This window comes from Theropithecus gelada, chromosome 12 (genome assembly GCF_003255815.1).
Source record: "Theropithecus gelada isolate Dixy chromosome 12, Tgel_1.0, whole genome shotgun sequence".
In the NCBI taxonomy this organism is placed as follows: Eukaryota; Metazoa; Chordata; class Mammalia; order Primates; family Cercopithecidae; genus Theropithecus; species Theropithecus gelada.
In genome coordinates, this window is record NC_037680.1 from 102,855,330 (window position 1) to 102,872,144 (window position 16,815).

Below are 16,815 nucleotides of genomic sequence, written 5' to 3' on the forward strand. Positions count from 1 at the left end.
AACTACCAAGTGCCGGGCTGTCTGCCTGTGGATTTCATTTCTGCTTTTTTACATCTTATTTCTTTGGAGGCAAAAATTGGGCATCAGACAATATGAGGGGTGGTCTCCTCCCTTATTCCAGCTTGTCTCTACCCATCTCTGGGTGTTGTCTTCCTCTTTAGGCTACACATAATGGGAAGAAGCTAGCAGTAGCTTTCTGTATTCATTCTCTCAAATTTAAGGCCAACAGAATAAGAGAGCATCTATTCCCAGTACATACAGCACAGAAACACAGATTCACTATGATTAGAACCATGTGGGAGACACGAGGCACTTACTATAAGGGGGATTGGGAGTTCTCACTGACCAAGCCTGGGTGCTATGCCCCACCCTGGTCATCACTGCTATCCCAGCCAATAACTGACTAAAAATATGAGAAGAATGGGTTCCCAAAAGAAAGTTGAGGGTTTTTGTTGTTGTTGTTGTTCAGAATAAGGAAGAAGAAATGTAAGACCAGGATATTTACTATTTGAATTAAATTATTCCTAACCACATTTAGAACTTTCACCAAATACTGTTCATGATATTTCTACTGCTAATTCATTTTTATTTTTCACAAAGGAAACTTCAAAATGTTATACATTAGGTGAGGCTGAGAAAAGAGAAACTAAAAGAAGTTTGGTGGAAGCTTTTGACCATGTTTCACGTATGCCTATCCCTTAACCACCTTCAACAGGAGGCCAGTCCATGGCAAACAATTGTTAATCATCTGCATACTGCATTTTGCCACCAGTCACCCTCCAACATGCCTCTGCAACACAACATCAGGCCAACGAAATGCTGCGTGATGGGCTCTCGAAGGGAATGGTGGCCACACGATTGGCCTTCCATAAGCTGACCCCAGAAAAGGAGTTTAATGAGCTCTTAGGTCAACCTAGGCCCAGCTGATTGACTTATGGTAAAATTCAGCTTCCATCTGCTCTTTGGGGTCTCTTTAATTGCCATGATCCTTTTTTCTCTAGTGCTCCATTTGTCTAAGCAAAACAACACAAGAGAACCTTTTCTTTATTTTGGACTTAAGTAACATTCATGCTCTGGTCTTCTGTCCCAATTCAGTGTTCTGTATCTTTCATATTATTCCAGCATGTTTTTTTTTTAAAATAATTTTACTTTTATTTTAGATTCAAGTGGTACATGCACAGGTTTGTTATCTGAATATATTACATAATGCTGAGGTTTTAGGCACGATTAATCCCATCACCCTGAGCATAGCACCCAATGGTTAGTTTTTCAACCTTTGTCCCCATCCTACTCTCTCCTCTCTAGTAGTGCCCAATTTCTTTTGTTGCCATCCTTAGGACATCATTAAAAAAAAAAAAAAAAAAAAAAAAGCTTTGAGAATACAATTTGTATCTTTGGGTTTGAAATATCATTTTAGTAGAAAAAATATGAAATAAGTTACTATAAATATATCCTTATTTTTAAAAGGCTAAAAACACCTTGACTCACCAATTGGGCCAACTATCTCTTTTTAAAAATAATAATAGGCCAAGAAACAGCATATTCTTATTTTTATCAAAGATCTTAGGATTTTATTTAAGATAAAAAGGAATATTTTACTTAACAGTTTGTGATGTAAAAGAATTGATTGGCCAGACATGGTGGCTCACACCTGTAATCCCAGCACTTTGAGAGGCAGAGGTGGGTAGGTCATGAGGTCAGGAGTTTGAGACCAGCCTGGCCAACATGGTGAAACCTCATCTCTACTAAAAATACAAAATTAGCTGGGCATGGTGGCAGACATCTGTAATCCCAGCTACTCAGGACCCTGAGGCAGGAGAATCACTTGAACCTGGGAGGCAGAGGTTGCAGTGAGCCAAGATCGTACCACTGCACTCCAGTCTGGGCAACAGAGTAAGACTGTTTTAAAAAAAAATTAATCTACCTTCCCAACACATCTTATTGGCCAGAATTCAGTTTCTCTAAGGCAGTCAGACTGCAGAACATAGTCCTCTCGTGTGCCGAGAAAGAAAATGTAAAGGACTTCAAGAACCACTCAGGATTGTCCCTGCTACAGGAAATAAGGAGAGGCTTTCTGGAAGAGGAATAAATCAATCAAGCCTAGAAAGATTAAGTAAGCACATTTCGTCTCTGGCCTGGAAATTCTAGTAGCCCTTTCAGGAACAAGAATGTCTAGTACTCTCTTAATATTGACTCTAGGATGTGAGATGATGGTTGTGACTCCATATTCAGGAGTGTGAGCAATCAGTAGCAGCTCCATTCCTGGAAACACAGTGGAGCCTGTCCGCTGTAGCTGACAGAGGTAGTGACTGATGGAAACTTGCCACCTTCACTTGAATCTGTCATAAACCGTCTGCAACTAATCAATTCCACTACACAGTGAAAGTTGTAATGATTCTGATTCCATTTTGCTTCTGAATAGATAGATATGTCTATAATCACACTCAACCTTTAAACTTTCTGCTTTCTCTGACTGTGCCATGTATATTTGTATTTGGAAGCATTTGATACATAGATGATATTAATGTATGGATGGATAGATAGATAGATAGATAGACAGACAGATAGATAGATAGATAGATAAAGCAAATGGAGTGAAGTAGCAACTGGCGAGACAAAGAATAAAAACCTACGCTTTTCAAGGACATTTTAATTCCCCCTTTTTCTTCTTCCTCTTTTCTTATTTATTTATTTTTGTTTCCCACAAAGGATTTATCAGGATTAGCAATCAACTGAGCAGTGGAATTTTATAAAATGCCTGAAGGTAACTATGTGGAATTGTGAAATGTGTATCAGTGGGATTACTGTAGTCTTGTCTAATTATTTGACTGCTATCACTACAACTGAGTGATAAATATTTAGAAGATGCTATTTAAATATTTTTCAGTGAATACTGAGAGGCACAGTCTCCTGATAAACCCCTTCCTATTCAATAATCATGTCGAAATATTAAACAATGTCATCTTAGGAAAAGGAAGAATGGAATTTTGGAACTTAAGCTAAAACTGCCATAAAGACTGCTATATCATTTCAAATAAGCTGTAGTTGCTTGCATAGATTGATATAATTTTGTTTTGGAAAAATTACTAATCTAAACAACTAGGGATCAGCCCTGGTACATAAAATTACCTGCTTTCAAAAATTCTGACCACAAATGTTCACAATGGATGCACAAACAAATTTTGCCAGCCACAATACAAAAGATTTTTGGAATCTTACCTTGTCTTGGCAAAATAAGTTGCTTGATTCTTCTTGATTGTCTTGTATTGAGTACTAAAATTAAAGGTGCAGGAGCAGCACATTTTATTTCTCTTCCTAACTTGACTATTTTTTGTTTCATGAAAAAAATATTGATTGCAAAGCGCTTCCTTTGTGCTAAATTTTAAAACTGCCTCTTTTAACATGCTGCTTGTAGAAAAGAAAAAGAAAAAAATGAATATGCAAATTGCAAAAGAAAGTGAGGTACCATGAGTAAGATCACAGGTGCAATTATCAGACTTCTTGGCAAAACCTCTTTACTATTTAGATGGGCCCCAGTGGGCAATTATTTTTCTGCATCTACTTTCATCAATTATAATATAAGAATAATATTAGTATTCACTGGTTAAGTGATGTGATAATTAAATGAAATAGATACTCTATTTAAAATACTGGCTATGATGTGTGGCAAAGCGTAAGTCTTCTATAAATGGTAGCTATCATTCTTTGATAAAATATATTCAGACACATCTCCAAAGTGATCTGGCGATGATCAGTTTGCGATGAAGCACAGTGACATGAAACCATCATGCTAGACTTGTGTTAGAATCTGTTCCACTTTCCACTAACCTCCTTATGAAACAGTCTTTAGAGAAATGTAGAAGACATGATATGAGTATTATTAAGAATATGCTAAGTCCTAAATATTTACTATCAGTCTTTTGAAATATTGCAGGAGTAATAGTACCTTAGACAATGTCCAAAAAGACTGACACATTTTGTCTTGAATTTTCCACACAATCCTTTCTACCTGAACCCCACTAAATTTTACTTCCATCTGGATCACGACTTTAAAAACTTAATCAGTAAGATACCCAGTAATCAATTGTGCCAAATGGACATTTCTGAACTCATCTCTAACTTGATCTTCTTGGTCGTATTGGTCCTTTTCAGTCCCACTTTATGTCACCAAATGAAGTGAACTTAACACTCATTGGCTGCCAACTGACTGTCAGGCACACTGAGGCTTAAACTCTGTGGTTCTTATATCTCCTAGTTTTTTTTTTCCTTCCTCTCTGATCATAGTATTCCAGTCTTCTTTATAGATACCTCTTCCTTTGACTGGCCTTCAAATAAATTTCCCATATGTGTGATCCAATGTCTGCTTTTCTTTTCATTCTAGATGTATCTTATCTGCGGCCCTGATTTATTGCAGGACAATTTATCAAGCAATCTCCAATATACATAACTATTCCAGCACTCTCTATTGAGCTCCTACCACATATCTACTCGAATATCCACTTGCAAAGATGTTTTGAACCACAATGTCAACATAGCTCACCCTGAATCAATGATCTTTCCTCCAGTTGGACTTCTCCTCCATAATTTCTTATTTTCATTAACAGTAACATATCAACCCTATCACTCAAGTTAGAAACCTGGGAACTCTCTAACCATATCTCTGTCCATCATTTTCTAACTCCAGTCCATCGATAGTTCATCTTAATTTTCATTCCCAAGTATTTGCTCATTTTAGTTGCCACCCTTCTTCTCTAGCACAACTGACGTAGTTCATTGCTTTTCACTGATATTACTACAACAGCATTATAGCTAGTTTTCTCTCATTAATTTGTCTTTAGTTAATTCAATCGTCATAATACTTCAGAGTAGTTTGTCTTAAATAAAAATGTGATCTCTTCAACATCTATTTTAAAATCCTTGTGTTCCCAGATGTTTTGGTGAGCCTTTATGTGCATGGGGCCATGATCCTGTTGCTTGACTCTCCAGTCTTATCCCTGATCACCCTTTCCCATGGATCTTAAAAATAATTTATTTCCTCTGAACTTCATCTCTTTCAGCCTCACCTGAAATAAATAGGACAAAACAATACTTTCAACATGCTTGGATCTTCACTGCCTTATCACTAACATTTTCCACAGTTCAACTTTTCAAAAAGAGTTAAAAACATTTGTTTTTCCTAGCTCCTCACTTTCTGTTCACTCATAAGTTCACCATAAAGTCTGGATGCTGTCACCAAGATCATAAATAGCCTGCCAATTGTCAAATGTAATAGGGATCTTGAAGTGTTTGCGTTGCTTGATGTACCAGTAGTTAACATTGTCGATCACTATTGTTTCTTGAAACTTTCAATATCCACAGTTTTCAGGACATTTCTCTGGTTTTTGTTTTGCTTGTGCGTATTTTCCTACATTTCGCAGTGGTACCAATCTTCTTCCTGAGCCCCTCTTTCTGTGCTAACTCTTAACACTGTTTCCTTTTTTGCCAGGGTTCTCTTCTTGGTCTCCACGTATCATTTTCAGCCCAGTGGTTCTCAAGTGTATTTCAAGCCGGGCACACTGAAGGCCCTAGTATGCAACAGCAACAGAAGCTCATACATTTCCAAAACTAAGTTGGAGGTGGGAGATTTTGTCTAATTTTAAAAGGCACCTCAGTGATTTTGACTTGTTGCCTTTCTCTGGTCTAGATTCTTACCCTTTCTGGCTGATCTTATCCTTGCCTCATCCTTCACTACCACCTATGGTTAGATGATTCACACATTTTTACCTCTAGTTCTTATCTAGTTTCTCAGTTCCAAGTCCATATATTTTCCTGCCTCTTGCCGACTCAAACTACATGTTCTACCATTACGTGTAGCCCAAACTCTTCAAGTTGGACTGATTATTTTGTTTTCTCCAAAATATTTGTTAAACAGAATTTCTGTCTCTATAATTATCCAAGCAAAAAATCTGGGGTTCATTTACCTCCTTTCCCCAACATTATTCACAATATCCAATAGATCCTCTAGCCCTGTCATTTTTTAAAAATGTCTCAGTCACTCGCATTAGTTTACACTTCTCTCTCTTCTCACTGATATTTTCATTGTTTAGTCTTCTTTTGAATCTATCATTATCATTCTCTAACTAATTATCATGCCTACAGCTTGACTGCCTGCAATCTATCTTCCATTCAGATCTCAGAGTAAATTTTCAAAATACAACTTTTACCATGTCACTGCCTGAATTACAACTCTTTTGAAAGCCCACCATTTACAGGATAAAGTCCAAATTCCTACCCTGATGTTAGATCTCCTCTGTCAGATGAATAAGAACAGAGTTCACTGACCTAGTTTCATTTATTTATTCAACAAATATTTATTGAGTGTCACCAGGCAATGCTCTAGACACCAAGGATACGGAATGGAAAAGGTCAGAGAAAATAAAATAAACAAAACAAACATAAATACAAAGTGGTAAGTTCTATGTTAAAAAAATTAATGATGTAATTGATATTAACTAGATGGCTATTCTTTTTTGTTGTTTTATATGCATCTCAATTACAGCACACAGTATTTGTGTTATTTAAACAGCTGTATCCTACACTAGATTCTCAATGCCTTAAAGAAAGACAAGTCTTACTGCGTTTTCAACCTCAGCACTTAGCAGTGACAGCACAGAGTAAGAGCGTCATCAATGTTAGTCGAACATACTCACTCAGGAGCATTTGCAAATGTTAATGTTGACTGACTTTGGGATGTGTAAAATATTTGGCAAGGTAGAGGGGAAAGGAAAAAGAAAAGGAAAGGGGTGTTTTAACATGCAATTCCATTAAATAGACCAGGATACAGTAAGTAGAGTTTCAATGGCAAAATATATATCCCTAATTTTATAATTTAGTGAAAAAAAGCTCAAAAATAACCCATTGACATAGCACTTTTTTGTCCAGTAGAATCTGTCCATCTGCCAAGTAGGTCTTGATCTTTCATGCATTTTATGTGCTATTTAGCTGTCTACTTATCGTCAACTACCAGCCTCTTACTTTACACACTTATTATTCAGAGTATGTAACATTAGCTGCTATATAGACAATCCCTCAAATCTCAGTGACTTAACAAATCACAGGTTTATTTCTTGCTCATACCAAATCTAATGTGTATTAGCAAGGAGCTTAGCTTTGTATAGTCATTTCAAGGCCAGGATTCTTCGACTGTATGGCTCCTGTACCTTTTAAGGCCTTAGCATATTCCACAGATCTCCTACAGTCAACAGATATCGGAAAAGATGAAAGGATGCCCAGGAATTTGTGGAAATCAGATCTAGAAATGGTATCTACATTCCATTACCCATATTCCTTTGGCCAAAACTTAATAATGTGGCCACAACTAACCTCAAGGAGCCTGGGAAACAAAGTCTGATTGTGTGTCAGGGAACAAGGGAAAAAAACATGGCTACTGATGGGCAAGACTTGATAGGGAAGGAGTACTTTGTTTAAGAGTGATTCCTTGCAGATTAGCCACTCATAAAGTGCCATGGGTACCATCTATAGTCAAGTTTAAAACACTCAATCCTGGAAGAATTCTGAACTGATTAATTCAGTTATCCATTCACTATGTCATGTGAATTATATCCACTAGGCTTATTTCCAGCCCACTGATCATAGCACAGTAGGAGCTGAGTCTGCTGCAACCATGCATGCTGAGCCAATGGAATTAGGCTGGAACCAAAGTTCTGCCAAACGATCTAATATTGATCCCAACTTCTGATCACATCAGGAAAGGGATGTGTGCTCAAAAACTCCATAGCCCAAAGTTTAAGGTTTCTTCCTTGGAGTCTGAAGCTGGTCCTGCTAGTTGCAAGACTATAGTAGAGGACCTGCATTCCTACTAATGCTCCTGCTTCTTTTATTTAACTCCTGGAAACCAGATCTGCTGAATACTGTCCAGCCTTTTGTCTTTGTTTACTCAACACAGGCATTCTCTGCTACAATATTTATGTTTAATCTTGGGCTTCCACATAGTTTCTGGTCCCGTGTCTGTCTGTGTACAGCCAGGTCTGCCCAACATATTCTTCCTCCTCACATTCAGTCTCCAACTAGTCCCATACCAGCCCCATATGGCCACACTACAGTATCAGACACTTTTCCCAACATACTCCATCCTTTTCCGTCCAGAGAGGCACTAGGCCTCAAACATAAGAGAGTTAGGCTTTGTGCAGACAAGTCCCCCAACGGATTGTTTGAAATTGCTTTGATAGCTTGTAATTTGTGATTATATTTTTTAAGCTGAAAGACTAAAATACCTGGTAGTTGAAAAATCATTTAAAAGATTTTACCTTTCACTATACTGCTGGTGCAAAAATGCATTAATTCTACCATCGGCATTATTAAAAATAATGTCCCATATTTATAAATTAGACCATTTTTTAAACTTATTTAACAAATATTTACTGTGTATTTATAATGCACCAAGCACTGAGGGGCACTTGGGATACAAGGTATTTTGGAAGATAATAATGAAGTGCAGACAGTTTAGATGACCTAGCTAAGGGAGCCTTTTTTTTTTTTTTTTTTTTTTAAAGAAGTTGCATGTAAGTTGTAACATGAAAGATAAGTGTGAGTTTGCCAGAAAGCAGGGAGGAGGGTATCCTAGATAGAGGCAAATGCGTGTCAAAGGCTAGTTGGAGAATTATAAGAATTTAAAGATAGCCACAGTGGCTGAGTTGAGTCTGTAGGTATGGTGGAGGATGTATAAGGGGTTGATGGAACATGACACTAGAGAAGGGCAGGTCTTGATAAACGTTGTCAGTCATATCTTAAAAATTTAGATTTATTCTTAAGGAAAATAAACATCTTTAAAAAAAGAGTTTAAAACAGGTGCCTCAGATAATCGAACATGATAGCTGCCTCAAGCATAATAGGTTTGCAAGAGAAAGTGTGGACATAGGGTTTCAGAGCCTGTTGCAGTAGCCTGGGTAGGAGATGGTATATTTTGTACTAAGGCTGGGACAGTGAAGATGGTGAGCCATTAACTTATTTGAGATATTTCTGGTTATAAAATGAATCATAATTAAAGACAATAGGTCATGTGAATCCTTGAGAAAAAAAGCACCATTAGGAATAAATTTAATAATTATCATAAAAATTGGCCAGGCATGGTGGCTCACACCTGTAATCCCAGCACTTTGGGAGACCGAGGCGGGCAGATCACTTGAGGTCAGGAGTTCAAGACCAACCTGGACAACATGGTGAAACCCCATCTCTACTAAAAATACAAAAATTAGCTGGGATACTTGGGAGGCTGAGGCAGGACAATCACTTGAACCTTGAGGACAGAGGTTAAGGTGAGCTGAGATCATGCCACTGAATGGGCAACAGAGGGAGACTGTCTCAAAAAAAAAAAAAATTGTCATAAAAATAATGATATTAGAAACACATCAAAGACATTGTGACCCTACATAGCTGCATTATTGTCTATTGGCATTGCCATTTTTCATTGAATTTTTGTCCCGACCTAGGAATAGTCAACAATTATTTTTTTTCAAATGGGGTCTCCCTCTGTCACCCAGACTGGAGTGCAGTGGCATGATATCACCTCATTGCAACCTCTGCCTCCTGGGTTCAAGCGATTCTCCTACCTCAGCCTCCCAAGTAGCTGGGATTACAAGTACCCACCACCAGGCCCAGATAATTTTGGTCTGTTTAGTAGAAACGGGGTTTCACCATGTTGGTCAGGCTGGTCTCGAACTCCTGACCTCAAGTGATTCTCACACCTCAGCCTCCCAAACTGCTGGGATTACAGGTGTGAGCCACCATGCCCAGCTAACAATTCTCATAAAAGTACTACCATCAAAAAATCTGAAAAAAGCACTATTCCAAAAAAAAAAAAAAAATCACAATCAGACCAGAACACAATGAAATATAACGAATGAATCTCTCTGAATGGTACACTCCCACAAAAATGCTGTGGTTGGGAGTTTGAAAGAAAAGCCAACCATCTGGGCTTGGGATTTAATTTGTGTTTTCAGTGACACTTGAAGGTGAAACTCTCCCTTGTAACTAGAGAGTTACAGATCCTTAGAGAAGTGCTTCAGTGAGTTTCATTTCGTGGTTACTGCAAAAGCTGTCCAGGTAAGTCCCATGACAGCCTCACGGGGTCCTTTGAAGGATCAATCAGTCCACAGGATCAGAGACTACTTTGCCCTCAGCATTTTCAGAATTTCAGCGACAGGGCATAATACATTATTTTATTATCTTAGCTTAGTATATCAAAATCCCAAGCTCTTCAATTCCTAGTAATATGGGGTTTTTGTTTTTGCATTTTTTTGTGTGTGTGGTGATTATTACGTCATAGGAAACTTCTCTCTGCTGGTGTTTTGGTATTTTGCTTATCTCCACTGGGGCTGGGTTATAATAGGTTGGAGATGTTTGTTTTCTGTTTGTGGAATGTCTGACTTTCCAGCTCACTTTGCCCACAGGTTTGAGCCTGATACTCAGATTCCAGGAAAACAGAAAGAATTCCATTCAAAATACCATAAAAATGGAGCAGGCTACAAGGCTTTTGAGATAACACTACTGTTAAATTTTTTAAAAGAAAGACATTCTGAACCCGAGAGTCTCAGTTTCATGAAGTGTCCTGGCAGGACACTGAAGGCTACCAAGAACCCTGACTCCTATTAAATCAGGTGGTACGTTATTGTTATGTCAGAGCATTTTTCTACTTTCTCTCCCTTATGGAGCTAGCTCAAAGGTGTATTTTAGCTCCTGTTTTCTGAAAGCCCATGAAAGAGAGACACTATCAGTTTGCCAAAATTATCCTTTATGTAGCACTTTTATTTTAGTATTCTCATGGAGTGACAAAGCAGGGCACCTTACCTGCAGAAAGTCAACAAAGGGGAGGGGAGATACTATTGTCTTTGAGCTGGGGAAGGGTTCTCTGTTGAGAAGTTAGACTCCAAAAAATTTGAGCCCCGGATTGAGGTAGACTAAGAAAGCATCGTCTGTGTCTGTTGCCATATAAGCACAAAGAATTTTACAAGAACAATTCATAATAAGCTTTGTTAAACTAAAATTTTATCTTTTTGTTATGATTTGCAGTGCCATTAGCCTAATGATGTTAGGCATAAAACTCATTCATTCCAAAATTTTGTATAAATTATACTTCCCTTGCAGCTGGTAAATTCTTAAGGTGAGTAATATCACCTTTCCATCTGTTTCTCATATTCATTAAATAAAAATCATATTTTGTATACTTACTTATCATTTTTTCTAATGATACTCACCTATACTCTTTTGCTTTTAATCTACCCCATGTATATCTGAATTCTTTTTCTATGAAAGGCCAAAATTTCATAACATAGCATCATACAGTTAAGAGGCAGGAAAAACCAGTACCTTGGCCTCAATAGGTAAACTGAATATTTCCAGGACACAGACATTAATTTGCTGGGTTCGAGTTCAGTGGTACCTTATTGATTATTTAGTAAAACTCCTTCCTTTTAACAGATTAGGTAATTTAAGTTTTTCATCGATAAATATTTATTTTCAGCCAACTCTGTTCCAAATGCTATACAAATGTAAGTAAGGCATAATTCTTGTCCTTTAGTGTCTAATACTCCACAACAAGGTTTCTCAACCTCTGGCCAGATAATTCTTTGTTGTGGGACACTGTCCTGTGCATTGTAGAATGTTCTGCCACATTTCCTGCACCTCAAAAATATCTCCAGATTTGCTAACAATCCCCCAGTTGAGAACCACTGTACTAGAAGCAAAAACAAACCATGCACATAAAGACTTAAAATGTAAGCAGAAAGTGCAATGAGACATATTAGATATAAGCACAGCCTCTGGAGTCAGTTGGCCTGAACTTGAATTCTGCTTCTACTGAGCAGGTTACTTAACCTCTCCATTCTTCAGTTTCTTCAACTGTAAAACTGGGCTATACGACAATATCTATCATATCTTGGGTTCTAGTGAAAATTAAAGGATATTTGTATTTTTGTGTGTGTGTGTGTGTGTGTGTGTGGTTTGTGATTAGAACAGGTGTTCACACCACATTGTCAGCACTGAATAAATGTTAGCTCTTATTTTTCCAATAAAGAAATGTTCCACAATTCAAATTTAAAAGAGGTATTTTGGAAGTAGCAGGGAGAGAATCTTTCCAGACAGCTGCATCTTCAATTAAGGCTTTGGGTTAGAGAATTACTGAGTCACCTATAACTTATAGATGAATGTCAATGTGAATGGATGATTCTAATCCAATCTCTTTGTTTTTGAAAAGTGAACAGAAACTGCTTGAAATAATTTATCTAATAATTCATCACCAAGCTTCTCCCTCAAATGTTCACTTCATCCCTGTTATTTATGATAGATAAGAATATGGGATGGTCACTCCACAACATTGTTTGTGAAAATCTTCAGATTTATTTTACTGAACAAGGTAAATAATGCAATTGTACCCTTGTCAGTTTCAACAGAGAAATCACGCATCAGTTGTATACGTTCCTTCTTGCCTTCTTTGATCACTCCCTCCTTTTCACCTTCCCTACATATTTCATTCCTTTCTTCCTTTTCCTTACCTTCTTTTATTTAACAAATGTTTATTGAATATCCACTAAAGCCACTGTGCCATGTGCTGGGCTATAATTTCATCAGGAAAGACGTAATCTTCCTCCTAGACTTCTGTAGTGTGATTTATATTTATATATTAATAATTAAAATAGTCAAAGAAACAAATGATAAATTAATCAATTCACATAATCATGGGTTTATTTTTCCTTATGTTTCCTCATATTTACATTCTAATTCTGTTCGGCTACTCTTTCTTATAAAAACAAACAAACAAACAAAGGCTTTTCAGGTTTTGATCTCTAGATCTTGATCTCTAGATCAAAAATTAAATTTCTCTCTTGCTTCTCCCCCAGCCCATTCTGATAGAAAGATATTCTTAATGAATGGAGAAACATATTCCAAAGCCATGAGAATACACTAATTTTCCACAGGAGTCCAGGCAGTTTCCTTCCTGATCAGAGAGGAGCTGCAGGAGTGCCAGGTGGCCAGTGGCTGCTCTCTTCCTTCCCTTCTGGAAAGAACAAGACATTTTTGCTTCCGAGATAGACTGTCCAGGGCATACACCTGGTTGTGTATTCTCCTAAAACTCTACCTCCTGATCTTTTAGTGTAAAAAATATTTCAACAGAATACTCAGCACCAAAAAAATCTTGAAAAATATTGAAAATCAAACTGGAACTAGCATTCTATCCTTCACTGGAGTGTTGTGTGTCTTCACCTCTTTGTGGTGTGATCATGGTGCCTTAGAAAAATACAGGCAACAATACAGGTAAAAATACAAGGTAACAATAATTTTTCAATTCATTAATCCAGACTTTTACCTTTTTTTCCAAATGCGTGATGCTGAGGGGAAAGGGAAGAAGAAAATAGGGGAGCAAACAGTCTAAGCAAGTTGTTTTCTTAAAAATTGTATAATAGCCAAATTTCTAGGGGGAAAAAAGGAAAAAAAATAAAAATAAAAAACACCAGAAAAAACCTGAACTGGCACGGGTTGAAGTCTGATGAATCTCAGACCCTGGTTCAGATCTAAGCTTGCAAACAAGGGTGAAATAGCCCCAAATGTGGGGGCTAAAATGGTGTGAGTAGAGGAAACCAAGCCAATTTTTAAAATGTCCTTTAAAACACAGCATACTGCTCCTGTGTGGGGGGGGAAAAAAAAAAAACCCTTGCAATACACTTTTGAGTACATCTTCTTAATTATTTTTTTAAGTTTCATAAGGCATTATCCCTGTTTTATATGTAAGGAAACCTTGGGCCAGAGAGTTAAAATGACTTTGTCAGGTCATATAACTAGTCAACTATAGAATTATAGAACAAAGACCCTAGCATTTAATTGTGTCCATTACAGCTCTTGCTTTTAGGGGGATTTTCTTCCCCTTTCTGTTTTCTAAATCTGTCTTTCTATGATAATTTCCTTAAAAGTTTAGATTATTTCATTTGTTTTTCTTTGAAACTTGTAATACCTAAAACCCTTCAATGGGTCCCATCTTACAGCTTTACAAGTAAGCCCTTAGCATGAGACAAAAGCTCTTTATGATGTAACCCAGTCAAAATATGTCCACACGCTGCAGATACTGCAGCTAAAATTCACACCCAAGCAGGCCAAGTGCATATTCTACCCTCCAAACCCCAAAGTTATCCTGTCCCACTTTGTGTCCTTTTTCATATCTCTAGCTCAGTGCCTAGCACATGGCAGCATGGAACAAAACCTTGCTATTTGCATGTGTGTTTGCATGAAGGAAGAAAGGAATGGTTCTCTCTGGGCTATCTATCTTCCCCTGCCCCTGTCTGAACTCTGAGTTTTGGCCTTGCTCATTCTAACTCATCCTTCTACCAGCCCTACACCAGCCTGAAAAGCCATGCTGAGTGGCATTATGTCATGCTGGTCAAAATTCAGAAATTCTAACTTGTAAAGTACATTTAAAATAAATAGCAGGAAGCATTGAAACTTGATTTTAAAATGGGCAAAAGACTTGAATAAACATTTCTCCAAAGAGGATATGTAAATGATCAACAAACATATGAAAAGATACTCAACATCATTAATCATTAGAGAAATGCAAATCAAAACCACAATGAGATATCATCCCCACCCATGAAAATGGCAACTATCAAAAAGAAAAAAAAAAAAAAAAAAAAAAACCAGAAAATAGTGCTGGTGAGGATGCAGAGAAATTGGCACCTTTGTATACTGTTGGTGGGAGTGTAAAATTGTGCAGCCACTGTGAAAAACAGTATGGAAGTTCCTGAAGAAATAAAAAGAATAGTCATATGATCCAGCAATCTTACTTCTTTATATTTACTCAAAAGAATCGAAAGCAGGATCTTGAAGAGATATTTGCATATCCATGTTCATGGCAGCACTGTCTACAATAGCGAAAAATAAAAGCAACCCAAGTGTCTATCCATAGCTGAATGAATAAACAAAATGTGGTATATACACACAATGAAATACTATTCAGCCTTAAAAAGGAAGACAATTCCGGCATGAGTTAAACATGAATATATCTTAACAACATTATGCTAATTAAAATAAGGCAATCACAAAAAGGCAAATGTTGTATGATTTTAATTACATGAGGTTATCTAGATTTGTCAAATTCATAAAAATAGAAATTAAAATGGTGGTTGTCAGGGACTGGGAGTAGGGGAAAATGGGGAGTTATTTAATGGTTACAGAGTATGGTGAAGCCTAAAGCTGTCCTTCAAATCACTTCTGTTTTTCGTTGTTTCACTGATGTTTTCTCTATTCCCAAAGCCAATGTTTTCTCAGCATTCCCAAAGCCAACACTGGATTTAAGTGTGTTTCTTGAGTGGGAGGATCAGCCAGTACTGGTTGTCATCCTATCAAAAAATTGTCACAGCAGGCTTTGCCATTGTTCCCCAAAATGTTTATCTAACCAAGTCCTTCAGTTTTAAGGACATTTGGGATTTTTTTAAAAAGCCTAAAATGCAAATGTTATCCTAGAAGATCAGGAACAAGTAATAACCATTAACCTTAAAAATAACAATTAACACCTCAATCCAAATGAGTTTATAACATTTTCTTTAATAGTGAATGGATCAGTTGTTGTTAAATTTTTCTGAGTTACTAGCACTAGAGCTTAGGGTGACACTGAAGGAATTAAAAAGTAAATGCCAGTTCTTTTGAAAAAATGTTTAAGATATACCATTATAGTCCTTTTCATTTGATATTCTTTCAGTACTATTTGGGAGCTTGAGTAGAAATGCTTATTTCCCTGACCTTGTCCTATGAAAGAAAATACAAACACAAAGAAATTAAAAGTTCTAGTGGATTGTAATAAACAGGGATCCTTTTGGTGGCACCAGCTTATCTCTGACCTAAAGGGGCACATGCTGCCATGCCCCACCCTACATCTCCCAACTCAATCATCCGACTCAGTTATTGTGACCAACATTATAATATATAGTATGAATTCTCAGCTGTTACGAAAATGTATTTCCACATTGATCAAAATGTATTGAAAAAAGCTATGGCATTGTTTTTATATATTGTTTCAGATTCCAGTGGAAAGAACTAGAATAAACTATAAATTTTTCTAAGACAGGAAAAAAAAAACAAACAAACAAAAAAACAAAACAAAACAAAAAAAACCTCTCTGTCATCTTCTGCCACCAGAACTCTATAATTCTTGGCACAAGAGAGACACTCAAATATTATCTTTAGTAAGATGATTTAGTAAGAGTCTGGTAATAGAGAAGTTTAATGGAGAGAAAAGGTTGGAAAGTCTATTGCTTGACATGGTGAAGACAGTAGTAGTACTGCCCTATGGTGTTGGGAACCATAGTTTCTGTATTTTCTGCCAAAAGAACTAAAAAATTAAGAGGGGTAAGGTGGTTTCCATGACCATATGGAAAGGCCAAACATGGAAGGATATAGAAAATCAACTCTCTTTTCCTTATAATTTAATTTATGAACAATTTTCTCTTACAAATTTAAGAGAAGCTTAAATGGGGATCTTTCTAACATAGCTTTGAATGAGGTTCCAATAATTAACATCAGATAACAAGATGTGTATGAGAGAGTTTACTATAAAAAGATTTTACAAAGGTTAAAAAAAACTGTTCCATAATTCTTATATCTCCTCCTTTTTTCCAAGGCTATAAGAGTCTTTACAGAGGAGAGGGAAAGAGAAGACAGTGGAGAGATGCCTTGGGAGAGAGCTGTTACTGGCCATGGTGCCATTCTTCTTCCACAGGTAGTGGTAACCCTTCTATCCCAAGTCTGGTGAGGAGTGACTACGTAATGATTCCG